This window comes from Saccopteryx leptura, chromosome 2 (assembly GCF_036850995.1).
Source record: "Saccopteryx leptura isolate mSacLep1 chromosome 2, mSacLep1_pri_phased_curated, whole genome shotgun sequence".
NCBI lineage: Eukaryota > Metazoa > Chordata > Mammalia > Chiroptera > Emballonuridae > Saccopteryx > Saccopteryx leptura.
This window is the reverse complement of record NC_089504.1, coordinates 7,655,468-7,663,634: the sequence shown is the minus strand read 5'-3', so window position 1 is coordinate 7,663,634 and position 8,167 is coordinate 7,655,468. Positions and strand designations below refer to the sequence as shown.

General features: G+C 51.2%; 1 non-coding gene across 1 annotated transcript; it reads left to right on the top strand.

The window, feature by feature from the left end:
• Positions 1 to 7,947: 7,947 nt before the first annotated feature.
• Positions 7,948 to 8,167, top strand: LOC136396336 (small nucleolar RNA U3). The gene has a single exon (XR_010749673.1). It is a non-coding gene; the product is annotated as a small nucleolar RNA U3 (small nucleolar RNA).

Genomic DNA, 8,167 nt, shown 5'->3' with positions numbered 1-8,167 from the left:
GACTTTGCCGGACCCTAGAGGACACTGGGAGACTGTGATTCTATTCTAACTGCAGTGGGGATCTTCAAAGATCTGCCAAGTTCAGATTTACATTTTTAAAGGTTTGCTAGGGCTGATGGGTAGAGAATGGGCGAGAAGGAAATGAGGGAGGGGGAGGGGGGCAAACCATCCATAGGAGATCACTTTGGCTACTGCAGGTGAGAGCTGAGCTTAGCTGATGGCAGAGCAGGGTTCCAGACTGTGTCCATGACAGTCCTGGTGGCCTTAGGCAGGTTGCTTGGCAATGAGCATTTAGTGAGCACCTGAAGTGTACTGTGTTAGTTACTATGTGTACGTTGGAGTCCAAGGGCAGAGGGAAAAGAGATGAACAGAGTCTGATATTGCCTCGCTAGGATTTCCCATCCAGTAGACAGGCAGACACACGGATACCCAGCCAGCCCAATGAAAGAAGCAGAGCCACAGCCTGACCAGGCGGTGGCGCATTGGATAGAGCGTCGGACTGGGATGAGGAAGGACCCAGGTTCGAGACCCCAGAGTTGCCAGCTTGAGTGCGGGCTCATCTGGCTTGAGCAAAAAGCTCATTAGCATGGACCCAAGGTCACTGGCTCGAGCAGGGGGTTACTCAGTCTGCTGAAGGCCCAAGGTCATGGCACATATGAGAAAGCAATCAATGAACAACTACGATGTTGCAATGAAAAACTGATGATTGATGCTTCTCATCTCTCTCTGTTCCTGTCTGTCTGTCCCTATCTATCCCTCTATCTGACTCTGTCTCTCTCCCTGTAAAAAAAAAATATATTTTTTAAATTAAAAAGAAAGAAGCAGAGCCACAGGGAAACACTGTAACTGGAGAACTGGAGTATTAGCATAGTTCTCTGGGATTACAGAAGATCAATGATTCATTCCAACGAGGAGGCTGTGGGAAAACTGAGATAGGCAGCATTGCCTTGGGCTTCCCGAGCAAGAGAATTCCAATAGACTGAACCTTAGTTACTGCCTCTATGAAATGGGGCCACAGGCCTCCTTAGACATGGTTGTGGTATTGGGAGAATCCAGATACACCTTGCATCTGCTTGCAGTAAAGTTCTATGATTTTCTTCACACTCACACACATGTGCGCACGTGCACGCGTAATAAATATGTTCAGGCTCGTCGTGCATGCACTCAACTGTTCCTAGTCTCTGCTCTCTCCATTCTCCCTTGTTAACACCAAGTCTCAGGAAGAAGGTAGCAAAGTTGTCCACACTGCCAGTTAGGCATGTACTTCCTCCCAGAACTGACATTTGGCCAAACACAGTGCCCATTGCAAAGGACATGCTCAGTAAATGTCTATTGAATGAATGTCTTCCGGGAGTAATAACTAAATGAATGGGTGGATGGACAGACAGATAGATGGATAAAGAACAGATGTTGAGACACTTTGATTCATTGATTTGAGAGAGAGAGGAAGGGAAAGAGAGAAATATCAATTTGTTGTTCCACCCATTTATGCATTCATTGGTTGATTCTTGTATGTGCCTTGCCCAGGGACCAAACCCACAACCTCAGTGTATTGATCGAGTCAGTGCTCCAGCTGAGTTACCTGACCAGGCAGATGCCTAGACACTGGAGTGGAAGATGAATGAATAAAGAATGGACCGGGTTCGTGAGGGCGGCCAATCAGCTGAGGCTCTGGGTGTGGAACTAGAGGCATTGCTGTAGGTGAGGCTCATCAAGGGAGGTATAAGGGGGCTTCCTCATGTTGTGGCTTAAATTCTGTGCTTCAAAGGCAAGCCCAAGACCCAGAGCACGACAGACAAGTGCCCAGAGAGCAGCTGTGGCAATGGGTCAGTCCAGCTGCACCTATGTGGCAGATGTTTCCCACCCTGGGGTCCTGTCCCCAGATGTTCCCACTGATCCAGGATTTTTTTTTTTAACATTTCCACATATAGACATACTTAATTCCGTTATTTATTTATTTTTTTACAGAGACAGAGAGAGAGTCAGAGAGAGGGATAGATAGGGACAGACAGGAACAGAGAGAGATGAGAAGGATCAATCATTAGTTTCTCGTTGCGACACCTTAGTTGTTCATTGATTGTTTTCTCATATGTGCCTTGACCATGGGGCTACAGCAGACCAAGTAACCCCTTGCTCGAGCCAGTGACCTTGGGTCCAAGCTGGTGAGCTTTGCTCAAACTACATGAGCCCGCGCTCAAGCTGGCGACCTCGGGGTCTCGAACCTGGGTCCTCGGCATCCCAGTCCGAGGCTCTATTCACTGCGCCACCGCCCGGTCCCACGGCTCCAGGTTTCACTGCAGCCTGGCCCCACAGCTTGCAGCAGAGGAGAGAACTCTGCCCCTCCTCACTGTTCTCCCAGTCCAGGACTCCAGCTGCCCCGCTCGCTCGTACTAAGAGAGTTCTCTAAGAGTAGCCAGTGCTCTTACATGGTGCCCAGCTGAGCGGCCTGCCTTCAGAAATGAACTGACAGTCTGACACGTCCCCGGTCTCGGAAGATGACAGAGCCAGGCTACTGTCTTCACCCAGAAGGGATGCTAAGAGCCCTCTGCCTTGCTTCATGTGTTTTGGCTTATAAAGGGGTTCCTCTCCACAACAGGTGCGGGCCGGGCACCTCCACCCACCTGGGCGGCTTCGTCCTACGGTACTGTGCTGTTGTCCCCACTGCATGCGTCACTCTTTGAAAGCGTCTGATTGACTGGCTGTCTTACTTGTCTGTCCACCAGAATGTCATCCCTTGTGTAGATAGGGATCATGTCTTTTTCATTGCTCTATCTCCAGCACCTAGAACAATGCCTGACCCTGAGAAGGTGCTAACTCATTAAGTGCCTGGGTGAAGAGATAAATAAATAGGCAGGCAGATGGGTGGATCGCTGTCATCCGGGTGACAATACTGTATATTAAGCACTGGCACTGGGCTAGCATTTTCGTCGATTACTACAGCTTTGTGGGGAATGCCATTACCTCCCCGATTTTGCACACCAGGGACCTGAGGCCCCGAGAGAGGAAGCAGCTTCCAGGTGTAGAGCTACTGAGTGACAGAGCCAGGTTTTAGACAGCAAACTCACGTCCTTAACCATGCCACCAGCTGAATTTCACTTTATTACCCCAGCACCCAGTGAGGTCAAAGTCATTGGAAGTTAAGAGTTGGGACTCACTCAGCCTGACTGCCAGATAACTCTGTTGGTTGGAGCATTGTCCTGATATGCAAAAATTGCTGGAGATTGGGCCACATACAGAAACAGATCAATGTTTCTCTCTTTCTCTAAAATCAATAAATAAAAATTACCAAAAAAAAAAAGAGAAAAAAAAAAGTTGGGACTCAGACTGTTTATAGAAATATCCATTGCCCTTGCTGGACAGCTCGGTTGGTTAGAGTGTCGTCCCAGTACTCAGGGGCTGCTGGTGACATCCTGCTCAGGGCACATACAGGAACAGATCGATGTTTCTGTCTCTCTCTCCTCCTCCTCTCTCTCTAAAAATCAATAAATAAAAAACATAAGAAATATCCAGAATAGGAAATTCTATAGAGACAGAAAGCAGATTAGTGGCTAGCCTAGTGCTGTAGGGAGGAGAAATGGATGAGGCTAATGAGTACAGAGTTTCTTTGAGGGGTGATGGAAATGTTCCAGGTGGTGGTGGTGGTTACACAACTATGTGAATACACTATATACCATTAAATTGTGCATTTTATTTTACTCATTTTTTTATTTTATTTATTCATTTTAGAGAGGTTAGGGGGGAGAGAGAGAGAGTGCATGCAAGAGAGAGAGTGAGACGGGGGGAGGGAGGAGCTGGAAGCATCAACTCCCATATGTGCCTTGACCAGGCAAGCCCAGGATTTCGAACCAGCGACCTCGGCATTCCAAGTCAACTCTTTATCCACTGCACCAGCACAGGACAGGCTAAACTGTTTATTTTAAATGGACAAATTGTATAATTGCATCTCAATCAATCTGTTATTAAAATAGAGTTCGGGTCCTGGCCAGGTAGCTCAGTTGGTTAGAGCATCATCCCTGATCCCCAGTTAGGGCACATACAAGAATCAACCAATGAGCCCTGGCTGCGTGGCTTAATGGGAAAAGTGTAGACCCAGCATGCTAGAGGTTTGACCCCCAGTCAGGGCCCTTGTGAGAAACCATCAGTGAGTACACAACTAAACGGAACAACTAAGTGAAACAACAAGTTAATGCTTCTCTCTCAAATCAATGGAAAAACTTAAAAAGTCAACCAATGAATGCATAAAAATACGTGGAACAACAAATCGATGTTTCTCCTCCCTTTCTCTCTCTCTCTCAAATCAATCAATAAATAAAAATTTAAAAACAGTTCGGGCTCAAGAATCTCACCTCTGCCACTTATCTGCTAGGCACATCACTTCACGTCTCTCAGACTCAGCTTTCTAACCAGTCAAATGGGAAAAATAAATGCCTCCTGTATTAAATGAGATAATACATGCCATTATCCGCAATTTATCCAGGAGGAATCTTAGGCCCAGAGAAGGGAAGTGACTTGGCCCAGAATGCACAGCTGGTGCGGACAGGTGAGGGCCTGGGACCTGGAGCTCTCCGCACTGCTTCTTAGCGTTATGTAGACAAGGTCATGTCTGTGCGCCCACCCGCCCCCATCCCGGCCACTGCTCTGTTCCGTCCTCTGCCTCCTCTTGTGCTCGGAGGCCCTGTCTCCCCACTGCCCATGCCCAGGCACACTGAGGCATCAAGGTTCCCCCAGAGCACAAGATGCCCTCCCCCCAGCCCCCACCTTGCTCCCCTCCTGGGGCCATGATGCTGTCTTGCTTTTGCTTGTAATAAAGAAAATATTTCAGCTACCCTTCCACAGTTGCTTGGCAACCCCAAAGGGGGGTGGGGGGAGCAAAGGGGAGGAGGGAAGGGGGAGGACTCTGGAGCCAATCTGGAGACAAAGAGTAGGATTTGGGTGACATGGAGCCTGTTCTTAGTGCTAACCTGGCCTGACTGGGGTGGTGGGTGGGGGCGGGGGCTTCCTCCCACCCCAGTGTCTCACACCAATAAATATGGATTAGGGAAATGGGCAGAGTTTTTCCCACGAGCCTGAAAGGCCACATCTGACCTTTCTACCCCCTTTATGTACCAACGTGACAGTCAGAGAGAGCAAAGAGCAGGACCCCCTGAGATGCCTCCCCTACGGCCTTCTGACTTAAGGGAACTTTTCACCCTCCTCCTCCCGCTGGTCTCATAGCGAGTCACAGCCCTACCTGGCCCCTGGCCCCGGGATGAGAAGGAAGGTGGTTTTCAGGTGGGATTCAGCAGCCCCCAGCCTCAGGGTCCACCTCAGGCCCTGCACGCTGATGGCACAGAGCCAGCTGGGGCCCTGGATCCGCCTGGGAAGGCGCTCCCTGCTCCCTGTGCCAACCTGTGCCCCTGGGTTCCCCATGCTGTCTGCGCCCATCTCCCAGCCCACCCCTGCCTGGGACCTCTTCCCCCAGGAGCCCTGTTCCCACCAGCCCATGATACGTCCCAGCGTTCTCTCCCCACCTCATGTTTCCTTTCCCCCTCCTTCCTCTTCTCCTCTAAGGTGAGCCCCCTCTGCCCTAGGCCTCCTACTTCTGTGGTCCTCCTCCCCCAAAAAAAGACTAGGTAGCCCTTGAAGCTAACAGTCCTCAAAGTGAAGGTGGCAGGAGGGGACCGGGAAGGAGCGAGGGTGGGGTGGTGATCTCTCTCCCTGGCGCCCTGGCTCACTGACCACAGGTTGGGGGTGGAGAAAGGCCGCTCTGAATGGAGTCAGTGTAGAGACAGGAAAAGCAAACACCGCAGCCTGGGCCACGCTGGCCTGTTCGGGGGCAGGGTTGGGGGGGCAGGATGGAGCAGGGGCCTGGGCTCCTCTCAGCTCCCTCCATCAACCCTCTCCTGGCCCCTGAGGGCTCATGGCTTCCTGGACCTTGGCCCCACAGTGTCCAGAAAGAGTGGGTTTAAGGACGGGGGACAAGTTCCGTAAGAGACACCTTCACCCTTTCTCAGGAGTCATTCCCTGCCCCACTGCCCCGCCCCCAGCCTTCTTGCTCAGCAGATGCCAGGAAAGTCTGTGCCCAGGAAGGGCTGACTGGCACCTGAAGGCCTGCCTGACCCGCCCTCCTCAGCAGCAGGAACTGGGGGGAAATCACCTGGTGCCAGGGATGGGCCCAGCAGTGCCATCTGCCTCTCCAGGGAAACCCCAAAGTGCTCTGCTCAGGTGAGTGCTACTCTGGCCCCACAGACGGGCCTTGAGGGAGGGTGGACTGTCCTTCCTGGGGCTCCTCAGGACCCCAGGCCCTCCTGGGACCGGCACCATCTTCTACGGAACTGTTTTGCCCTCTGTCTAGGGTGAATGTTGGGTGAGGGAATCAAGGGACAGTTGGAGAAACTGGAGGTAAAGTCGGGGTGAGGAGAGACAGGAGGAGCTGAAGTCTGAGGTCTGAGCGGCGGAACTCCTGGATTCCAAGCCAACTTGTGGACTAGACTTTGTGGAATCCCAGAGGTTCCTGTGACGATCTTTTTCGAGTACTTTGAATTCTAAAAGACTTTGGGCGTGAGTTCAAGAGGGTTAGCAACTCATCCTGAGTGACACAGCAAGGTGGCCGAGCTGGGACTCAAACCCACCAGGTCCCCTTAAGACACCAAGGTCAGTGCTATCTGTGCTATGGACGCCACGCTTAGCCACCTCTCCTAACTTCTCCATGGACAGTTTGGTCCCTCAGGATTTAAGGGATGGAGGCCATACTCTGGACAACACCTGTCAGGGCCTCTGTCCCTTTCTGTCCTCTCTCCAGGCACCATGTGCAGGGCCAAGCGATCCTGCCCAGGCACAGGGGACGCCACAATCTTCTTTAACTGTCTCTGGGAAGCCATGATCGGCCTTTGCCTTATGGATCCCAAAGAACAGGGCCGCCTTTGCTCTTGGTGTCTAACCATTGTCCCTCATGCTGTAATCAAAGCCCAATCACATCCTGGAAAGCAAGGGCAATAGCTGACTGTATGCCACAGTGTCCCTGTAGAGCCCACCTTGAGATGTCCTAGCCATGGGACCTGGCTGGGAGGACCTTACCGAACAAAAACAGCCAGCCCTCACTGAGCCAGGTGCGGTACTCATTGAATGGTCCCCACACTCCTGTGAGTTGGGTTCAATTGTACAGATTGGAAAACTGAGGCACAGAACATTGAGATACCTTGTCCATGGACATACTGCCAGGAAAAATCACGTTGGCTTTTGAACCCATAGCGCGGCTCAAGAGCAGTAAGTCCTTAAATGTTCTCTGTCCTGCCCCTGGTTCCCAAGAGGTCTCCACTAGAGGTCATTGTGTCCAGTCCTCTGCATCTGGGTGTCTGCCCAGGCCACCCTCTGCCCACAGACAAGAATCAGTCTTGTTTTGTTGTTGTTGTTTTCATTTTTTTTTTCATTGATTTGAGAGAGAGGGAGAGAGAGAGAGAGAGAGAGAGAGAGAGAGAAAAGCATCAACTCATTGTTTCACTTAGTTGTTCCATTTGGTTGTGAATTCATTGATTGGCTTCTCCTACGTGCCCTGACCAGGGGTCGAACCTGTGACCTCTAGTGCACTGGGTGGACGCTTTATCCACTGAGCCACCCTGCCAGGGCCGAATCAATCTAAATTAAAGGCACCTGCTCCAAAGATGGAATTCCCCCTGGGGGTAATCAGACATTTATTTATTCATAGCCTTCTGGCTTTGAGAAGAGGTCCTCCCACCCAGAACTCCCCAGCCTCCAGCTGCCTCCTCACCTCGCTCTCCTTCCCACTGCAGTACAATCAGAAGTGAGCCATCCTTGCTCGTGTCTCAGCTCCACAGCCTTCGAGCTGTGTGGGCCTGGACAAGTGACTCAACGTCTCTGGGCCTCAGTTACCAACAGTAAACTGGGGTTCAGGTACACCTGCTTTGTGAGTTTGATGAGGGTTGGTTCAGTGTTGAAAGGGGATGAGAAAAGGCTGTGCTTTCAGGAATTGTTTCTAGATAGTTCGTTCCTGGAGACGTTTCTCTGAACGTATAGAGCACTGGAAACCTGGAGGAGGAGACCCAGGGTTCTCTCCAGAGTGCAGAGATGGCCCTGGGCGTTGCAGCGGCAACTGTCATTTGCCACTGATAATCAATCATTCTTCTCTTCCTTTGGGACACTGAGAGGGAGAAGGTGCCATCTGAGTGGT